Below are 21,250 nucleotides of genomic sequence, written 5' to 3' on the forward strand. Positions count from 1 at the left end.
TCAATAGTCTGTGCATCATTATAACAAAGTGCATATTCTCTCCTCCCAGATTGCATTAGGCCATGCATCCGTCACAGTTTTTAAAAGAAACAATTCATTCTACAGAGCATTATACATCTTCTTACTTTGTGTTCCCAATTCCAGTTCATATACATTTGACGAACTGCTGCCCGACATGATTGAATTAGGTTTTTAAATCAACGTGTTCCTCTAAATACCTCTATCTTTTTCAGTGGAGCAATTTTTCATAATATGTTTTAGATAATTTTTAAGATGAACATAACTCATATCCTGAATATCTGATTTAAATAAAGAAATGTGCTGGAGTCCAGTTAAAATATTAGTTAAGAATGATTCAGTCCCCCTGGTAGATGCAAAACATTCAGAAGCCAGAATACTCCTGCTACCTGCTCTGTAGCTTCCTTCCCCAGGTATGCACTTGCATTCTCTCGGCTCGCCTGTCGAATCGGTCCCCCAGGCTGATTCACAGAGGTGTTTGTGCATCTACGCAGTGGCGGTGCGTCCATTGGGGGCGTTGGGACGTTGCCCCACTAGCCTGGACGACCGCCGACTGCACTAGTGTCAACATGTTAATAAAATAAGTATAATTGAATCCAATTAAAAAATGAATCGCGCTGAGCGCACTAATGCCCTGGGCGAAGCCCGACAGGATCGGGCATTCATAAGGAAGTGGGCCGGCCCATGGGGGCGGGGCTGGCGCTGCGACAGGTAGGCAGCGCACAGGTTAGTGGGTGACAGTCTGCGAGTGCGCATGCAAAAGGCCGGAGTAGTCCTGATTTCGACTGGCCCGCGCATGCGCACACTTTAGACTCCCCCCCCCCCCACCACCCCCCCCCCTCTAGCACTATGGCTATACTAGGCATGGACCGGGCCCCGGGTCTCAAAATGGGCAGATTTCAGTCTGCTCTTAAGCCAATCCTGGCGCAGTGGCGCTGCTAACGCTGCGCCAGGATTGGCTGCTGCAGCAGGATGGTGCCGCGCGTGGGTGTTCGTCGGTGATTGGCTATTCATTGTCCCTCGTCTCTGCGCGTGCTGGAATCATGATTCCAGATGCCCAGTCTGTGGACTCGACCGCCTGCTGCCAGTGCCACCCACCACGTAAGTTATAACTTTACTTTTTGATCATGTCATGATGACCAATCTGCTGTTTTGTTTCGTTATTATTTATACGTCCGTCTGTCTCTCGACTCTCGCAAGATAACTTTCTCGTGCTCCCCGTGTCCCGCTCTCTCTTATTCTTTATTTTTGTTCCTCGCTCAGTCGCTTCGTTTCTTCTTCTGCCTGGCTTCCACTCCTTATTTCTCTCTCACCCCAGTATCAGCCTCGGCTCCGGCTCTGCTCCTCCTGTGCTGCTCAATAATAGTATTATTTGCGCAAGGTCACTGGTTTGGGATTGGGACTAGGCCTAATTGGGACAGAGAAATAAACTGAGCAGGCAGAGCGTCTGCGGCCTGCTGCTGTGCCGGTCTTTCCTTCCTCCCTCCCTCCCCACCTCCTGGGTCCGACTGGGACAGAATTAGAAAGCAAGTCCGGGCACCAAAATAAAAGTACCCCCGGCCGTTAGCGGATAGGATAGCTAAACAGTGGCCCCATGGGCCATGTGTGCAAATCGGGCAGTTGGGAACTTTTAAAGACTGCACGCCATATAATTGTTTAATTTGTTTTGCTGCATTGATTTGTGCTTGCTGTGCCTGCCGCCAAAGTTTGTGTTGTGGTAATATTAAAAATTAGCAACAGTAGAAACCGGCACAGTCAGCGGACTATAACCCGGCCCACAGTCAGCCCCCCCCCAAAAAAATGACCTGGCTGTTAGACCTGCCAATCGGGCCCTGACTGCCTGGTGACCCTATTGGCCGACCCTGCTCTCCTCCACGGGCCACTGCCACTCTCACATCATGAAGGAGACAAAGGGAGTGGGCTGCTTTGATAATTTTTGCATGGGCTGCTTTTGTTTGCCCAGTACGGCCCTCGTTCAGGCTGTCTTGATCTATAAATGGAAATCCCATTAGAGCGAGTGACTAACAAACCTGTAATTGATGGCTATGAAGTATAGAAAAAAAATACAAATTACCGGAAACTGGGCAATTTCTAACCGAAAAAGTAATATGTACGTTGCCGTCGTAAATGCAAAAATTAATTTTTTAATTGATTGGGCTTAGCATGCCAATTGGTGTACAAAATCCAACTCCATCGGTCCAAGGTTTGTGTAATGTTGTCCCAATCAGGTATTCAAATCTACTCTGACGCACAGTCGAAAAAGCGCAATGGGTGGCTTCATAGTATGAGAACTGCTCTCACTAGAGCCATCAATGCACATTAAAAACAAGTAAATACTGGCTGTTCTGATGGGATGACAGCTTGTATCACAATATGTTTGAAAATGCCACGATTTGTTGTAATTAGTAGCTTTTAAGCAGACTTTCCAAGCAGGCTTTCATGACCCTTGCAAGTTTAAAACGTTTGTCTATGGTATACTGCAGATGGCCATTTAAGTCACAGCAAAGCGAATTTCCTACTGTATACTCATCAATGCCGCTAACCAGTGGGGCAGCACAGTATGAACTTCAATATGCCAGTAATTCTATGCACTCAATTAAAAACATGAGTTAGTCCACTAATTTGATCACAGAACTGGTAGGTTTTTGGCTATTTGTCGAGCGAGAGGAGTATCCACGGACCTTCTTCCTTCCTCTCTTCTCTTTTCTCGTATTCTCCCTTTTCTTGCACTCTTCTACTTTTTTAAAATTATTTTTGTATTTCATATTTTAGCTGTTTTTCCTTTTGAGATTCCTTTCCTACTTGCCTACCTACCGTCATTCTCTTCTTTGTTCCTCCTTCCACTTCTGTCTCCTTCCTGAGCACTGTAATAGGGACATTTTCCACATTTAATCATGACGAACCCTTGCAATACTAATACTAATGAACAATTTGTGTATAGATTCGTGTTTTCCAGTTCTATGGGCCCTCCATGCTGTTGTGTATCTGCGATGGCTGACTTGCATTTGCACTCTGCATTCTATCCTTGAGGTCTTTTGACCTTCCACAGACCTGACCCAAATGATTGTGGTCAGTGCCATGTACAGGTTGTTTGTCTTCTTGCTCATAGTACTTCTATCAGGTAGAGGCATTTCGGATCGCGACAGACATTTGCAGTGTGTTGTTCGAGTGAGATGGGTCATTTAATCCTCCACTTACCCGGTGTCTCTATAACTCACATTCTTCAGTGTGCAGGTTCTGTGCCACGGAGCTGCTGAAGGGTATGGAATGAAGCCAGATTAGGCATGCGGTCACTAACCAGTCAACTAATCACCCTGAGACGCAGGCTCATGAGGTCCTATCACCACGCTTCAAATAGACCATATTAGGTCATTTTTCATGACAATTTTTCATGATAACGCCTCACTAAGGGCCAACTCAAGCCCAGAGGCAAAACCTAGCAGCCGATTATTGCTGTTAAGTTTTAGGACCATAGGCATTTTCCATTTAGTTTAGAATTGAGCATTTTTGTAGGGATCAACAGAGGTCCTAATGAGCAGGCAGGAGGGGTCTGCCTATGAAACATGTCATGCCGACAAAGTAGACTACACTTGTGATTCTACTTACTAACCCCTTTTTAATGTTCTCAGCTTGCGAAGCCATTAAAATTAATTTTTTCGACTAGCCAGGGAATTGTTACCCTTTTTTACACCACCATTCACGTAATCAGGTCCCTACACTCCCTAACACATATCACTATCCTTATCACATCACATAGCCTATTGTCAAAAAATAGAAGTGCTCCCGTGTCACTCGTAGGTTGAAGCACGCCCCGCCCAGGGACGGGAAGACCCCAATGATGGGAGAATGACACTATGGTATTCATAGTGTGTGAGGGGTATTTTAAAAACACACAGTGCCCTCATTCTGCCACCCGCAGAGAGGCCTAATTTTCACATTGTAGTTTTTCACAAGTTTAGAGAATATCACATAAAATTAGTCACCACTCAGATTGATAGAATCCCATTGTTTACAAGTCAGGTTCTGTGCCAACCTGCGTCAGTGGCTTCTTTTGCATGCACCCCATGCCTCAATATTGCACTTCTCAGATCAGTGATCATCTCCATTGACATGCCTCCTCATTCAAATGAATTCTTACCTCCATACCTCCCATCCACACTCTCCTCACATTAAAAAATCTCACATCTCCTTTTCCCCTGTATGCCTTCGTGAATCATTATCCAAGCAATCTCATTCACAAATCCCCCATCTGTGCATCTCCCCATATGCCAAGATCCCTGCATCTCCCTGTATCTCCCTGTGACTGTCCGTCTCCAAGTCTCACTGTCCTGGGATGAAAAACAACCCCAGGTTTTAAAATCTGAACAGTGCAGGCTTGCTGACAATGAATAAAAGAACAACACTGCCATTTTTTATAAAAAAAATTCAAAGTTATGTGCAGATTTGAAGAGGGTACAGTGTAAAAGTTATCTGTGATCCACTGCTAATAAACTACTAATGGTGGCCTACAGTGTCAGTGTCTTCACTGAGCCTGTGTCTACCTACCCACAGCGTCTGTAACAGGAATGACCCATGCCTGCCAGGATTAATGCATGGCCGGCTATGCCTGAAATTCTATTCCACCCTATGTCCATTCCTCCAGTACCTACAACTCTCAGTGCCCGTGCCTCTGTTTCACAGTGTCTCCGCGTCCCTGTGCCTCCCTCATGTGTGCCTCTACGTCCGTGTGCCTCCATCATGTCTGTGTCTTATTCTCCTTGCATACCCCTGTACCTATATTTCTCTGCTCCTTTGCTAAGAGTGATCTAGAGTGGAAGTCGATGCCAAGTTATCAAAGGAGAGATCTTGGGATGCATCATTCAACTGCGGACTCAGAGGGCTATTCCTTACGTGCTGCAGGTGCAGCGGCGCCAGGGGTGAGGGAACGGGAATGTTCACCACGGTTAGTGGTTGTGTTTTTTTACTATGGGACAGTGGTCAGTGGGGTGAGGGTCCGATTTCCTTCCTGGATTGTGGTTCACTGAACCCTTGGTACGCTACAGGATACAGGGATAAGGGGAAGCAGCAAAGGTGGAGTGGGACATCTATGTTTAGGAGAGCAAAAGAGTGTGGAAATGGAGAGAGAGGAAGGCAGTTCAGCCACACATCCACATTTAGTACAGGTTGGAGGGAAGGAAGCATCTGGTTCCTTTAGGCAGCCTCCTGCATATGGACAGCTACGGGCAGGTGTCCTGAGTGTGGAATCCTTGCACCAAAATTCAGTGAATGCTCTTAGCATGAACATTATTGCAAAGTAACATTCTGGCCGATTGCCCACTTCTAGATACACTGCAAGCACAGCGGAGCATGTTTTTGTGTCATTTTGATATGTTTGTGGCTCGTGAGGGGTGGGTTAGTGAAGCATGATTGTGAGATGGAAGATGACGATGTAGAAATTAGGTCTTGGGGTATTTTTTAATTTTATGGGCACTGTTCGCACTCTGGGGTGACTCAAAGCAGGGGGAGTTATTAGTTAGGGTATGTTGTTGTAATAGTGAGGCTTGGCTGCCATACTGTATGTCCTTGAACTAAAGCTGCAGATTTGTTGTCCAAATAAATTCGATTTACGCTGTCAGTTTGGGACTGTGGTTTATGTGCAGTCCCGCCCATGTGCTCATTTATTTCTGACAGCTTTGCGGCTTCTGCCCTCAAGTAAAATGTTTACTTCATTTATATTAATATACCACAGTCAAGAGCCACTCCTCCATGGGCATCCATCGTGCTCTTCTTGCCACGCCCCAGTTTATGGTGTTACTGTGGGCACCGTGCTGCGTGCCCAGAAGCAGATTAGGTTCACACTGTGTGTGATTCTGTTGAGGGGTCTTCCATTCTGGATCTCTTATTTATTTGGTCTGTATTTTTCTTTTTTTATAGAGTTTTATATAGGGTATCAGAGCGCTTTACATAGCACCAGTTGCATTACATGAGGAACTCCAACCCTTCAGTGTTAGGCCTAAGAGAAACCAGTGCAGCCCTCACACTCTTGCTTTTACCACTGATGAATGCCACATTTAAGTTGCACAAGCGAGAGAGAGAGAGAGAGATCAGAGTTTTTTGTCTAATTGAAGTTTTGATTCATGGAAAGGTAGCACAGAAGGCTGTTAGAAAGCTCTGTGGCTGTGGTTATACTGAATAAGCAGCTACCTATGTTATATGACAGCTCTTTAATAATGTAATACCTGCACTTTCACAATTGCTTTATTAACCTTCCTGCTTTCTCAAATTTGCTTGAAAATGCACCATTTTTCCACTATTTTTTAAACCCTCCTTAGGGGGTTCGGGCTCGCGAGCTATGCTCGCTCGCTGCGGTGCAGTATGATTATTAGTTTCCGCCTCACCACTTTCAAATGTCACCAGCCGCCACTGCATCTACGTTCAACTTAAGTGTTAATCACAACCATTAAAAGAACAAAATCGTAATTACAGGATCAGCATTGGTAAAATGCAAGTGTTATGAATGATCTGCAAATGCGGAAACTCCACCAGTGTGGTGCAATGTCTCCAATCGCAGACATTGGATGTGTTGTAGGTTTCTGGGTGTACCTGTGAGATCTTGCCTGCAGAATTAGGGCAACACCAGCAAACTCGCAACCTTTTGTAGGGCGTTTCATATCTAGAAATCTCTCATATATTTACATCTGTCAAGAGCAGAGGGGAGCACGTTTCTCATTTGGGAACATGGGAACATGGGACAAACCAGCCTACGGTAATGAAGGCGGGCTTCTACACCAGGTAAAATCTTTTCCTGGTGGAAACAAAAGAAAAATGTGTAATGCACATTGACGTCACATTTTGCAGGCCTGCCACCTGTAGCAATTCTGGATGAGTACATTTGATGTATGTCAGTATCCTACAACTTGTGCAGATTCCAGGTGAGCCCCCTGGATTCTCGGTGAATCCCTGATAAGTTCGACATATGCTTCAGATGTAGAAATGATCTCACACAGGAGCACATTTAGAACTTCCCCCACCACCCCTCCCCCCACCCCCTGCCATTTGTTAATCAGGCACCTCCATGTTTACTCTCATCTTTGTACCCTTCTTGTGTTCTTTTCATCTTTACTTGAGTCCCAGCCTGCACCACCACGTCTCATCTTTATTCTAACATCTCCCTTTCTATGCTCTCTCTGCCCACTCTCCTCCTTGTTATCCGGCCTCTGGATTCCTCTTTCCCTCCTCATCTTAACATCTGTGCCTATTTGACCCTCATTGAGCTCCTTGTTACTGCTAGCCTTTATCCTCTCTCTCCATCTTTATATACATTCCTCTCCTCTGTCCTTCTTGACCTCCCAAGCGAGCCTGTTGCTTCCAGCCTGGTCTGGTGGCTTCGTGAACTAATGCGTCCACTGCAGGAGGGGCCTGTGTTCGGCCTAATGGTCACAGGTTTAACTCCCGGCAGGTTCACTCAGCCTTTCATCCGGCTGAGGTCGATAAAATAAGTACCATTGAGTTAGGTAACAATAAACATATATTATTCAGCGCCAAGATAGCCTTGGGTGAACATGCGCTTTACAAATACTCCAGTTATGTCATGTTATTGCGTATTTACCCTGAAGTTTTTAAAAGTCTCCATGTTGGTACTAAAGAAAATTCAAAATAAATCATTCTGTCCACTTGTGATTTCTCTGGGCAACATGCCATTCCATTCTTTTTAGCTTGCTTGCGTCTTTGTAGGTGGGTACCAACCATTTGCAAACTGGCAAAAGGAGAGCAGCCAAGACAGAATTGCTAGGCCACGCCCGCTCTGCACATCAACACAAACAACTCCATGATGTGTCCTGACTGGGACTCACTGGTGTGATGGACACTGAACCCCGGATAAAGAGGAAGCACATGGCCCATGCAAGGGCACGCGCTGGTGGCAATCAGTGAGACTCGATGTGATGACGACAAAATAATAGGTGGAACATGCTTAATTCAACGGGTTTTTATCAATGTGAGTCCTCAGTTGCTCTGCAGTCCAACCCTGGGATCTACCATTACAGAAGACAGGGACAAGCATATGGAACTCAGCCTCTCACTGTCCCAGAGGAGCAGTCTGTGTCTCGTGGCAAAGACCCAGGTGGGGTAAACAAATATTACTTTTCTCCCTGCTAGGCTTCCCGCGCGCACCCTTTCTCCAAGCATGGATGGTCTTCGGAAAGAGATGCGTGCATTAAAAGATTCCTAAGAACACCTTCTATCACCTCTTTTTTGGCCTTAAACTCCCACTTTAACGCGGACGCCTCTCAGATTTTTTATTTACTTTTCTTCTGACCTTTACAATACCATTTTAATCCATGCCCAGCTCCGGCCAATGAATGGATGTCTTACATTTGCTTCATCTTAACCCCATATAAGAGTACATTTCTGATATTTCCGCATTCCAGCCCTTCTGTATCACCTCAGGCACCCTAAGCCTGGACTCTTTGCTTTATTTTTGGTTCACTTCCCTCTTCTTAACCAAACTGTGTCAAACCCTTCTTTCTTCATTTGGCTGTCATGGCTTTTGGGCTTTGCAGGTCATTTTTAGGTCTCGTCCTTTACCATTCCGAAGGAATGGGAAATGGCGAGAATTCAAGTGCTCGAACTGATTGTCAAACCACCGCTTTTTTTCGTGGCGTTTTCTTCGAGTGCACGTACAGGCACGCCCTTTTGGCCCATACACTTTCATGGCCATCTGTTCCTGTTCCTCAATGTCCCTCCCACCCTTCGTTTGATATTGCCGCGAGTTCAGGCTAATGGCCCTCCCCCCTCCCCCAGCACAGAGCGCGCATCGCGGCCGCACAGCACATCAAAGGGCTTCTCCCAGCGTGTGCTGTGCGGCTTCTCCTCCCCTAATTATGTGGCCGGCCGTACTTGTGTTTCCTGGCCGCTTCCCGGCCGCTCTTGTATTTAATTAGCAGCAGCAGCATTTCTCCTACGCCAGGCCACATCAAAGGCTCTGTGCCACTTTCACCCACACAGCAACACTTACAGACACGCAACGCCACTCACACCCACGCAAGCCCACTATCATCCACGCAACACCACACTCACCCACGCAACGCCACTCACCCAAGCAACACCACTCACACACGCAACCCCACTCACCCACGCAACCCCACTCATCTACGCAACGCCACTCATCCACGCAACGCCACTCATCCACGCACCCCCACTCATCCACGCAACCCCACTCATCCACGCAACCCCACTCATCCACGCAACGCCACTCACCCGCGCAACGCCACTCACCCGCGCAACGCCACTCACGCACGCAACGCCACTCGCAACGCCACTCGCACACGCAACGCCACTCGCACACGCAACGCCACTCACACACGCAACGCCACTCACACACGCATCGCCACACACACAACGCCACTCACACATTGTGGGTGCAGATTGTGGGTGCAGATTCAGAGAAAACTCGGCAGCACCACCACCATTGCAATGCAATAGGTCTCGTTTTAACGCAAATTTAAGCTATAGGCCTTGTAAATGGCAAAGCCTTTTATTTATGTTCCAAAAACCAGAACGCAAAAATAAAGGGCATAATCATTTACAATGCTAATAGTTCAGACTCGCGTTATTGCGAGACCTATTGCATTTTCAATGCTTGTTAACATTTATTCGCTCTGGCACTACTCTTAATCCTTTCCTCTCAAAACACCACCTCCTATAAGTTTCAAGTAGATCTTTTGTTAAGCCTAACTTTCTGTTGTGTTTGTAAATCAAGTTTACATTTTTATAATTTTGTTATCTTTGGTATAAGCGGTTACGATAGTGCTATGTAAACACAATAATGCTGAAAAATATAATCTAGGAGCTGAAGTATTAGTTTTTTTTTTTTTCGACATGGCTCAACTGTAACACTCAATGCACTGTCCCACCTCCTGTGCATGCTTTTTGAGGGTGGTGGGTCACAGAGGATTAGATTCAAAGTCGTATTCAGAAGATTGGAAGAATGTAGAACCTTCCAACGAGGGTTTGCCAACTAATCCCAGGGTGAAAGAGAGGGTAGGGGGAGAAGAATACGGGTTTAAAAAATAAATGAGCGGGGGCTTTGCCTTGAGAAAATCATTAAAATAGGTTTCTTGTACTTCTATACATTTCCTAGAGCAAGCCTTTATTTGCTCAATGAGATAAGTTTATAAATTATGTTTTTTGTTTATCATTTGTTGTTTTCTGCTTTATTGATTTTCTGTCCAGTGCACTTTATGATGGGCACTTGGGGGGGACTGTAGATCTTTTGATATGCCAATAAAAAATTGCTGAAATACAAAATATTTTTGTCTTTGAAGAAAGCTGTGTGCAAACTTTTAATCACAGATTCGAAAGCCATGGTTGCCTTATTTCCAGATTTAAAAATACATTCATTTTTAAGTGCAATTTAAAGCAATTCACGATAAGAAACGATGAGGTGGAACAGTCCTCTTAATACAGGAAATGGGGCCTCATATAAATGAAACAGTAGCCCGTTGACAATAGAATCGTCATGATTTGTTTATACAACACAAAATGAATTAATAGTTCCCTGTAGAGCTCTCTCTACTGGCTATTCATACATAATGCTAGAGGTACTCTTTCCACACCTCTCCTATATAAAAGAGAAGGTCATTGATAGGTCAGGCTGGCTAGAGTTCAAAACCGAAGAGTTCTTCGCCAGCAGGATTCGCATTTCCCTTTTCAGAACAAAAGAATTAACATGTGTGAACAAAATTGGAATGTAGTGGGGTGTGACAGAAGTCCAAAGCAGGACCATGAACATGTGTAGAGTTCACTTCAGGTCAGACCCTGCCATGAGTTTGTGTACTGTCCTTAGCTGACCGACAAGTTAAGGTAACAATCTCCAACTTCAACAAAAATGAGCAATGCAATCTTGCTGAAATAATTTCAGAATCACCAGTGTCAGAATGAGAGATGCATTAAAATGTTAGCAAAGCTGGCTGCTGTGATCACCAAGATACAAATGTACACTTTTGCAGAAGGTGGTGCACAATAGCCTGTGGGCATTAGTGTGTCGAAGGCGCTGGCCGGATCCAGAACAAATAGGCGGATAAAGCACGAGATGAGGAAGGGGTATTTCACACCATGGCCATTTAAGAGTAACAGAGGAGGAGATGTACTGTGCTCACCCTTAAATTTGCACTTTTAATCAGAAATATATTGTAAACAAAATAACGGCAGGCCTGATTAGTACCAGACACCCTAAACGTTACAAATATTGCTTTAAGTTGTTTGGCATAATTAAGAAGAAGAACAGAAGGGGGCCCATTACGATGTCGGGCGGATTGCCTCCGCCAGGCTGGCGGTAGCCATCGCCGGCCTGGCAGAGGCAATCCGCCTGACATCCATTCCCGAATTCCCCCCATCATATTAGGATGGCGGGAGGGGGGGGGGGGGAGGGTGGGAGGGGGACCGCGGTGGAGGGAAAGACCGTCCGCCGCTTTTAGGCGGCCGGGGCGGAGAATGTTTAATATGGTGGCGGTGTCTCATAGACACCGCCAGCCATATTAGTATGGGCTGTCAGTCATGCCCATTGCCCCCACGGAAAGGCATGCGGTCTTCACTCTGGGGGGCCCCTGCCGGCCCCCAGAATGAAGGAGGGGTGGGGGCTGCACCTGTGGTACCCCCCCACATTTGCATAAACAGAGCACCGCCCGCCACAATGCTAGAAATGCAGGATGTGCCCGCCACTGTGGCGGGCACATCCTAATGCCGCCCACGGGACCCCGGCCTTAATGGCGGGCGGTCCTTATCCCCGCTAGGATGACGGGCGGACAAAGTCCGCCCGTCATCCTAATGACCCCTAAGATGTCGAGCAGGAATTCAAAAATATGCACACAAAAAAGTGCAAAATGGTTGTGAGAAAGCAAAACTTTTGTGGGCCCACTGACATTAATACACATGCTCAGGAAACACTCTAAAGATGGTTAATATGAGTAGGCGTGTTTAATGTTTACATAGGACCCACTTGAAAGTAGGAAAGGATGAAAGTCTGTTGACATTTTAGTAGACCTTAATTCTGGTATCCTCAGACTCCTGAAAGTAATCAAAATCGCAAATATTTCCAGTGCCATCGGAGTTTCATGGTCTCCCTTTATGCTCAATATTTTAACAAGAAAACATGCCATATCAAATAGAAATAGCATATTAGTTCCAGTGGTTATTACAACTCTCAAACAACCCATCTACATAGAGAGTCTGAAGCAACTGTGCTGGAGCAAAAACAATGATTGCAAGTTGAGCATGCGGAGTCACAGGAAACAGCTGAGAACATGTTCTTCATTCAGTCCTCAAGGGATTGCAGTGCAATCCACCCACGTATGGTTTCAAATACCACTTCCTTTAAACACCTGATGGGGTTTCTGGCCTGATTCGAGTCACCTGTTTTAGAATTGTACAAATTAAAACACGTTAATGGTGTGATCCAGAACCCACAAAATTTTGGAACTTTTGTGTGTGTTTAGACTAGTGATATCCACATACCAGTCTGGATGCCCCTCCCACAACTAACTAAAAACTGGGGCCACTTCCTCATCTAATACCTTTGTGCTGGAGCCACTTCCACCTCAGACTTCCTTCCAAACATCTGGAATGGGGACTCTTCTCCTTCAGCGCCTCCGTTAGGGACACTTCTCCACTACCACCTGTGCAGTCGGAACACTTCTTCCCCTGCCCAGAGCTCTCTTCCACATCACCTCAGTAGTGGACACGCCCCTCTCCCTACACCACTGCCAGGGGGCGTGGGGGAAGGGGGGGATCAGGTAACCACATGAAACTGAAGTAGCCAACTTAATTCAGCTCGTTTTTTTCAAGACTTCAGTTGTTTTACTCTATGATGATTTGTCTGTCCTACCAGAAACAAGCTTTGGCAAAGCCGATAGGTCTTGCCTTGCAAACTTCCGTCAATAAGCGATGGAATTAGGGGTGCTGCAGCACCCCTAGAATAATCATGCTGGAGTTCAGAATGAGCAATGAATAAGCCTTTAAAGTTTTTGTTTACCTTGTCACATTTGTTGTGCATTTAGAGACAATGAGATCAAATGTCAGGCTAGGACTGACAAATTGCTGCTTATTCTCTTAACATGGAGAGTTAGGTTTTCTTTTTCTCGGACCGCAAAGTGAGAGGATTTATACATTTACTATGTGGGGATCTTGCTGTGGTACAAGGAGTGTGAAAGAAAAGGCTGCAGAATGTCAATGATATTCTAACACACCAACATTTAAATACCTGTAAATGTACTGTAAAAATATTTCAAAATATAGTCACCATTAGGAAAGCAAATACAAGGCACATTCTTTGTAATTCTGATCTTAATTGCACCTTTGGGGCCCTCGACCAGGATGATGGAAATCTCAGTCTGCAAGAGGACGCTCAATGGAACATCCCACAATTAAATCTAAGCCCCATTAAAAAGTGGACTGAGGCTGCATTACAGCTCAAAGGGTTATGTCTGGAAAGGAGCCTCAGAGCAGTCAATGGGAGGACGCTTTCGGATAGCAAGGGCACCCCCACGTTCAACATTGAAACTAGAGGTAGCCGTATTGACTACATACTTCTTAATGTTGAAATGTGGTCCCTTATGCTAGACATGGAGATCCAGGAGCGGAACGAAAGTGACCACAATCCGCTAATCTTAACCCTTAAGGTTCCTGGCCTATCGAGTAGTGGTTCTAGGGTTGCTGAGGAGAGGCTAGTGGAGGCCGTACTCTCCAACGATATGAGGCGAGTCAGATGGGCTGTGATGGTGGACAACATGGGTGAATTGGCTGAGATGAAGTCCTTCGTTGGTCACTCACTCTCCATCTTACACGATTGCGACTCCCAGGAAAAGGTTAACCGTATTATCGCAGAGGTTCATAACGAGCTGTTTGGGAAGCTTAAAATGTTTTTCATCAAACCCAATAAAAAAACAAGGGCCCTATACACCAAGTCAGCTGCCTGGTATAACAAAACCTGTAGGGAGGCATACAAGTTATTGGCTAAGGCCATTAGATCACAGGTATCGGGGGGCATAAGAAAAGCCAGACTTAGTTATAAGGCATCCCAGCAGCAGGCGAAGGAGGACTGGGATGAGTCTCAATGGCATGATTTGTTTGTAGCAAGCAACGAGAATAATATGACCCACTTTTGGCATCTTGTTAAATGGGGCAGCAGGGTGACTTCCCAAGTACCCACAAATCATGTCGCCCCTGAGGTGTGGGTGTGTCATTTCGAGGCTCAGTTTTCAGCCACTAGTTGTAATGTCCCTCCCATCCACCAACCCGTACCCGATATCAGTGCATCTTTTACTCGCCTTGAGGTGGAAAATGTGCTAAAATCAATCCCACGATGTCGGGCACCAGGGCCAGACTGTATCCCGGCTGACCTGTTTGTTTCGGACCAAGAGCACTGGGTCCCCTACATAAAATACCTTGCAAACGCAGCAGCCAGTGGTGCACCTATTCCCGAAATGTGGTCCGGTGCCGAAATTCTACCTATACACAAGAAGGGTGATCGTTCACTACCAGGCAACTATAGGCCAATAAGCCTAATCGAGTCTATCCAAAAAATAGTCGCAAGGCTTGCCTTAGTAAGAACACAGTCTTGGATAGACAAGAAGGATATTATGACCCCATTACAGGCAGGGGTCCGTCCCCACATAAGCACCATTGATCAGGTGTTCAGGTTTGTTCTTGTGTACTGGAAGGTAGTCGCCATAGGAGGGGGTACGATCTACGCAGCCTTTGTAGATCTTAAGACCGCGTTTGATCTAGTCCCACGCACAAAACTGTGGAGTGCCCTTCAGGCTCTGGATATGCCCAATGAATTACGGAGTATCCTGGTCAAACTACATGAATCAAATTACGCGCAGGTCCGATGGGGTAAGCAGGGGAATGTCACCAAAAGGTTTGCGGTAACTAAGGGTGTCCGTTAAGGGTTTGTATTGACCCCAATCGTGTTCTCAATTTTTATCAACAGGGTGGACGACTATTTTACATCCCAGCCCATTGACGCTCCTATGCTGGCAGGAATGAAAATACCACTGCTCATGTTCACGGATAATACCCTGCTGCTCTCCAGGACCCAAAAAGGCTTGCTGGTTGCCCTGGAGCGTTTCGGTGTTTTCTGCCGTGAGCATGAGCTTGAGGTAAACGTGGACAAAACAAAGTTCATGGTGTTCCACAGGTCAAAGGCTGTGAGGGGGAGGGTTCACATGAACAATGTCCCCTTGGAACAGACAGACACCTTCACTTATTTGGGGTTAACTCTGGGGAAGAAACTCAGTTGGAAATCCCAGACTGACCTGCTGACACTCAAACATTCCCAACTTGCAGGAGCAGTGTTAAAAGAGCATAGGCTTTCCAAGACTAAGCCCATAGCCCCGGCACTTAAAATATATAACCTTAAAGTAGGTTCTTCAGTATTGTACCGAGCGAAACTATGGGGTTTTAACGACTTATCCTCCTTGGCGGCTGCCCAAAACAAATTTTTAAGAGCTTTGACTGGCCTTCCTCAGTCTACTCCACTGTAAACTTTATATCTGGATTTAGGATGTAACAAAATCATGGACCAGGCACGGTTTAGACCGGTAGCTTTCTGGAGAAAACTTTGGACCACTCCGGAGCTCTCCCCGTATGCCCAAGCTTTTTCTGAAGTCAGAGCGTTTGGTTCCGCATATAAAATACCCTGGATAAGAAATCTAAATCACACTCTGATTAGTATGGGGATGAGCAAACTGTGGGAGGGTCCAGACGTTGCCGCTTTCCCTTCTAAAAAGGACTTGAAAGCATCCTATTGGAGTATGGTTTGATTGCATCAATTTACACAACACCATTGCAGCACCTTGACACGTGTTTTTATCGATCACAAACACGAGCCAAAACTCGAACCACACTGGGACATCATTACAAGACCTACTGACAGAAAGTTGTATCATCAGTTCAGGGTGGGTTCTCTTCCTATCAAAGTGTTTACCAAAAGCTGGTACCCCCCTACAGATGACAAATGTCCGTTTTGTCCAGCCGAGATCGAGTCACTAGCTCACATTTTCTTTGTATGCCCTGCCTATAGGTCACCTAGGCACACCTGGCTGAAACCTATTTGTAAGAACATGGGCATCAGAGTAGCTATGGAGGCTCTTAGGATTTTGAAAACCAACACTGATGACCCTATTGTCATAGCAGTGGCTAAATTTCTGAAAAAGTTGAGGGCTTGCTAACACAACCTCATACTTAATATATAGTCTTTGCCCCCCCCGTAGGAGCTACTCCCACCAATTTGCCATAGTCTACAATAATTCACATGCATCATGCCCAAATTTCCTTTACTGTCTTTTATGCCATTTGTAAAATTTCTGTGATTTTAGCTATTTGTATGAAGTATGATCGGTTTTACACCCAATCTGAGGTAATATTGTACTGTAGGTATCTCTTATCTATTTTATTCATTAGGTAATTTTAACATATTTAATGGTTACAGTGGTCATTTTGGTACGGTGATAGGCCCTATGTTTTATTGATGCATGTTGTCTTTTAGGATTTTTTTGTAAAACAAAATAAAGGACATAAATAAACAGAAACTGTAATTCTGATCTGTGAATATATCAAATATTTTATTAGAACCCTCAAAAAAAAATATCAAGTCACTTTTCTTGGTGATGCACAAATACATATGTGCTGAAACCAAATTTCCACATAGTATCGAATGTGCACCATAGTTGTGTCAGTAAAACATAAACCTGCATGTTTGACTTACAAATGTTTCAACTGAAAATATGCAGTCTGTAGAGAACAGTGCGCTACTGCCATGCTTAAGTAATATATTTGTGATACTCGAAAGTGCACCACAAGCTACATACCACACTCCTTTACCACTCTCCTGCTGAATGGGGGAGGGTGGCTCATTTGCTACATTTGTTCTTTGTGCAACGTTTGGGTTTTTCCTAACCCATATGACTTCAGTTGAGTAACACGGATTGCCGCACCCAAACTCCAGCCAGCACCACTGGCTTCCATCATTTCCACAAACATATAAAGAAGGCAATACATGTTTATAGGTAATAAAAATGAAAAATGCAATGCCGCAAAAGTATTGGTGCATATTTTTAAATGAAAATAATAGAAAACGGGCCATCCCAAAAACAGGTAAAAGTAGAGTCTTGACTACGTTTACCACTACATTTCTAACAGCAGCCCTGGTTAGCTGAAATGACAATTGTCTTTGACATTTTGTTCTGCTCTCTGGCATTTTGCATTATATGCCAGTTGGATTTTGGCCTTCCCACGTTGTATTTTGTTTTTGAACACACTTACTTTCATTATGTTTTAAAGAAGTGTGTGCATGGATGGATGGGTTTTTATATAGCGCAATATCACCGCCAGGTCTCAAAGCGCTTTTGCATTGGGAACCCGTCCTGGTTTTTCCCTGTGAGATAGCCCCTACTGGGTATCCCCAAGGTGAAAGCCAGGCATCCCGCCGCGGGGGGGCCGTAGTGGAGATTAAGCAAGCTATTGCCCAGAGTTGCAGAGTGTGAACCTGTGATTCGAGTAGGCACCGAAGCGAGAATTACCGAGTCCGTGGACATTTTGGGCTCAAGACCCTGCCACGTCGGGAATTGAACCATGGTCCAAGGTCTGATCTCAGCGTCAGGGTCTGCCTCCTCTAACCAGTGAGCCACACTTCTCGTGCATGCACACGAACAAAATGCAAACTCAAGTCGAGAGATCAGATAGATTTGCTACTATCTGACAGTCACAAATGATGTTGTTGCATTTTCTGAAATAGAAATCATTAAATTCACTAAAATTAAGATTAGAGAACAGTTCGTTCGTTTTTATCACAGTAGAACACTAGCAAAAATATAATACAAATTCATCAAAGAACTCAAAATGAATGTGTTTTTTCACCCAAGAGACCAAATCTATTGGTTTTCGGATCAACTTACTGCATTCACAGTGAAATCATCCAGAGGAGCACTCTTTTCCCTACAAAGACTCAAACCATTATTAAAACAAACTGATTTCTATGCTGCAGTGCAACTGGTTGTTAGCGCCCAAATAGAAGATGGAAAATAAAAACTCACTTCCCAAACTGAAAATGAGTTCCGGAAGTGACATCACTCCAGTACTGAATGATATTCACGGACTACACCTGGAGGAGTGAATTCAATTCTAACTCACCTAACTGGGTTTCACTGCCCCCAAACAGCAACAATCCACTACCTTAATCCTCCCCACACATTCCCGATGCTCTCTTCTTCATTCAGTACTTGCCTTCATGTCCCACCATGTTGTTCTTGTTGCTAATGACACAAGAAGGGTGATCGTTCACTACTAGGCAACTATAGGGCAATAAGCCTAATGACACCAATACAGCTTATGCACTAAGATTAAGCTGTATTAGAGTGTGCAATGGTGTTTAAAAGTTGATCTGTGTCTGTGTAAACAGAGTACAAGTATACAGACCCACTTTGGCTTGCCTTTTGGCCATTCACTTTCGTTGTTCTTACTTGTGTTTTAGGGGTCACGGCTGTGCCCACCTGTTATTGATAGTTACACTACTCATTGAAAAATATTATGAAAATAAATTCTTGTCCGGCTGGACAAAAGTCATACTTTCTATCTAGTGTATGATTATCTCCCCTTGTTTATTCCTTTAGAATAGGGACCACTGTTCTCTATAATATGATGCTACCCAAGGACCCTACCGAATTACCTTTGGGTTCCCTTGTCCTTGTATAAAAGTTCTTGTTGCTAAGGCTTATGAATATCAAATCCTCCTTTAGAGGTTCCATAGATTTTATGTATTTCTGAAACAAAGATCTGCATTTCTGGTTACTCGTAAAGAGTACAAACACATTTCAGAGCAAGAATAACACTGTATAAAACCTTAAATAAATAAACAAATAGGGTCCTGGGAAGTGCACTACAGGCCTGTTTCATAAAATTCTTAATAGAATCCTGCATGTCAGTTTTGGCACCCACTTCTCAAAGTTGATTGGTTGACTGGTTTGAAATAGCTGTAAATAGGCAACTTACTGCTAGGAGGGTGCAAGGTTTTTCGTTGGAAAAGTTGTGTCAATTCACAATTTGTGCCCTTTGTGAAGTTTCCCAGTGTACCTTTTTCCAAGGAAATGTTTGTTTATTGCAAGGTAATTTGCACCACATCGTGAGATACTTTTCGCTGTGATGTGACCAAGCCAGGCTGAAAATAGTATGCAGACAGTCTGTGTACGTTTATCAAAGCTTTTCAATCCATATGGGTATTGCACAGGAAGAGAATACTAATGTTTTATTTCTGTGAATCTGATTTTTTTTGTTAAACTAGGATACATTCAACATAGTTTTTTGCAAAAGCCACAACTTGTATGTTAATTTGGAAGAAAATAAAACTCTACACCCTTCATAAAGTTGCAAAGTTTGACAAAAGATAGCAGCAGAAATTTGCATGCTCATAAAATGTACTCTAGAAAAAAATAAATGATAAAAGGCCTGAAACATCAGTACTTGGTAGCTTCTCTTATGGGCAATTTGTTAGTAACACTTCCTACATTGTTACTACTAATGGGGTTGGTTCCTTACAACTATAGAATAAGGGCCTTATGTACGAAATTTCCATTCGCAAAAGTCGTCGCAATTTGCGCACCGATTTTTTGCAAATGCCAAGGAATTTTGCAATCCAACCTATATACTAATAGGTCAGTTCATAAAATTCCAAATCGGTATGGGTCACAATCCTACCTACCGCATTGATACTCATGAGGAAGGTTGCAAATCGAGACTCAAAAGGACTGGATGCTATCACGGTGTTGATGGCCTGCTAGAGTTAAACCAAGGTGCCTGTGATCACTTTTTAAACGAGTCAACTTTTTTTTATTTTTTAGATGCATCTCGAGTTTCTCGACAGAAACTGTGCTTAATTTAACCCCATTGGCCACGGCGGTAATTCCGCCGTGGCGATAGGGGGCAGGGGGGGCTGCACGGCACCGCCATGCTCATGACGGAACCACTCCGTCACGAGCCGCCGTGGCGCTGTCCTTGTGACGGAATGGTTCCGTCACCGCCCCCCTCCCCCCGCTCAAAAAAACGCGCCGAGCAGGCGCGGCGGCCGGGCCGTGACGGAACCATTCCGCCACCAGCACAGCCCCACCGTGGCTCGTGATGGAATGGTTCCGTCACGAGCGCGCAAGGGGTTAAAAAGAAAAGTTTGTTGTCTTTAGTTTGTTTCAGAGTTGTCCCATGGACCACTGCCTACTCCTCCCCAACAAACTTTACTTTTTTTTACCATTAACAAAGGAGAAGGGGTCCAGTTGGGCCCCCTTCCAATAAACCAAAGGGTTACCACCTCCTTTGAAGTTTAGGTAAAATGCAAATGTTATGCAGCTGAATTTCCATTACAAAACATTGAAATATAGCTTACGAAACGCGATATGGTAGGGACACCCTAAACATGCCTCGTCCAAAAAGTGATTGGTTATGGTTTTCTAAAGCCATTGTGCATTTTGGTAACTTGGTACTGAATTGCAAAATGGGTTTAGTACATAACAAAAATACCTTGGGTGGTTGCACCCCCTGGGTTTTTGAGAAACACAGACTTTGTGATCGCAAAATGTTTTTTGTACATTAGGCCCAAAATGATGCATCTATTTATAAACGCTGAGGGTGCCTTTTTATTGGTTCAAACAAGGAGCTTGTTACAATAGTACTTGGATGGTTTGGCCAAGTTCACGTTAAAGGACAAACTGATTCACAAATAAAGTAATGATGTGTTTAATCAAAGCTAAACCATGAGAGGCTAGTTAATGGTGTCCTTTTGAAATACTATACAGCTACAAACACCTTAGTTACACAGTGTTTTGTGTTGTAAGAAGGCTCACATATTTAGAAATAAACATGAGGATATTTGTCTAGCATGAGGGCCCTCAGACATTTTAGCAGACTATAGTGCCAGAGCCACTCTCAAGGTGGGCCAAAACCTTTACATTAGTCACAAGTTTGGGTTGGAGATTTGAAAAAAAGGACTTCATGTTGCAGAGCGAAAGGTATAGAGGTCCGCTTTGGAAGTTCCACTCAACACGGCCATAGGGGCGTTAGTAATGGAACTGGGGCACGAGATGTTCCAAAAGTATAACACAGGATCTTCTGTCTGAGGTCTTCGATTTAGAAGCATTTTCTTGGATTATCCGGACACAAGTAACGAGTTCTATCCCTTCATCTGCAATGTTTTTAAATGTCACATTTGGTA

General features: G+C 44.6%; 1 protein-coding gene across 2 annotated transcripts in view; it reads right to left on the reverse strand.

The window, feature by feature from the left end:
• The window catches only part of CMTM7 (CKLF like MARVEL transmembrane domain containing 7), a 161,211-nt gene that overhangs the window by 54,697 nt on the left and 85,264 nt on the right, over positions 1 to 21,250 (reverse strand). The window lies entirely within an intron of this gene.

Source organism: Lissotriton helveticus, chromosome 10 (genome assembly GCF_964261635.1).
Source record: "Lissotriton helveticus chromosome 10, aLisHel1.1, whole genome shotgun sequence".
Taxonomy (NCBI): Eukaryota; Metazoa; Chordata; class Amphibia; order Caudata; family Salamandridae; genus Lissotriton; species Lissotriton helveticus.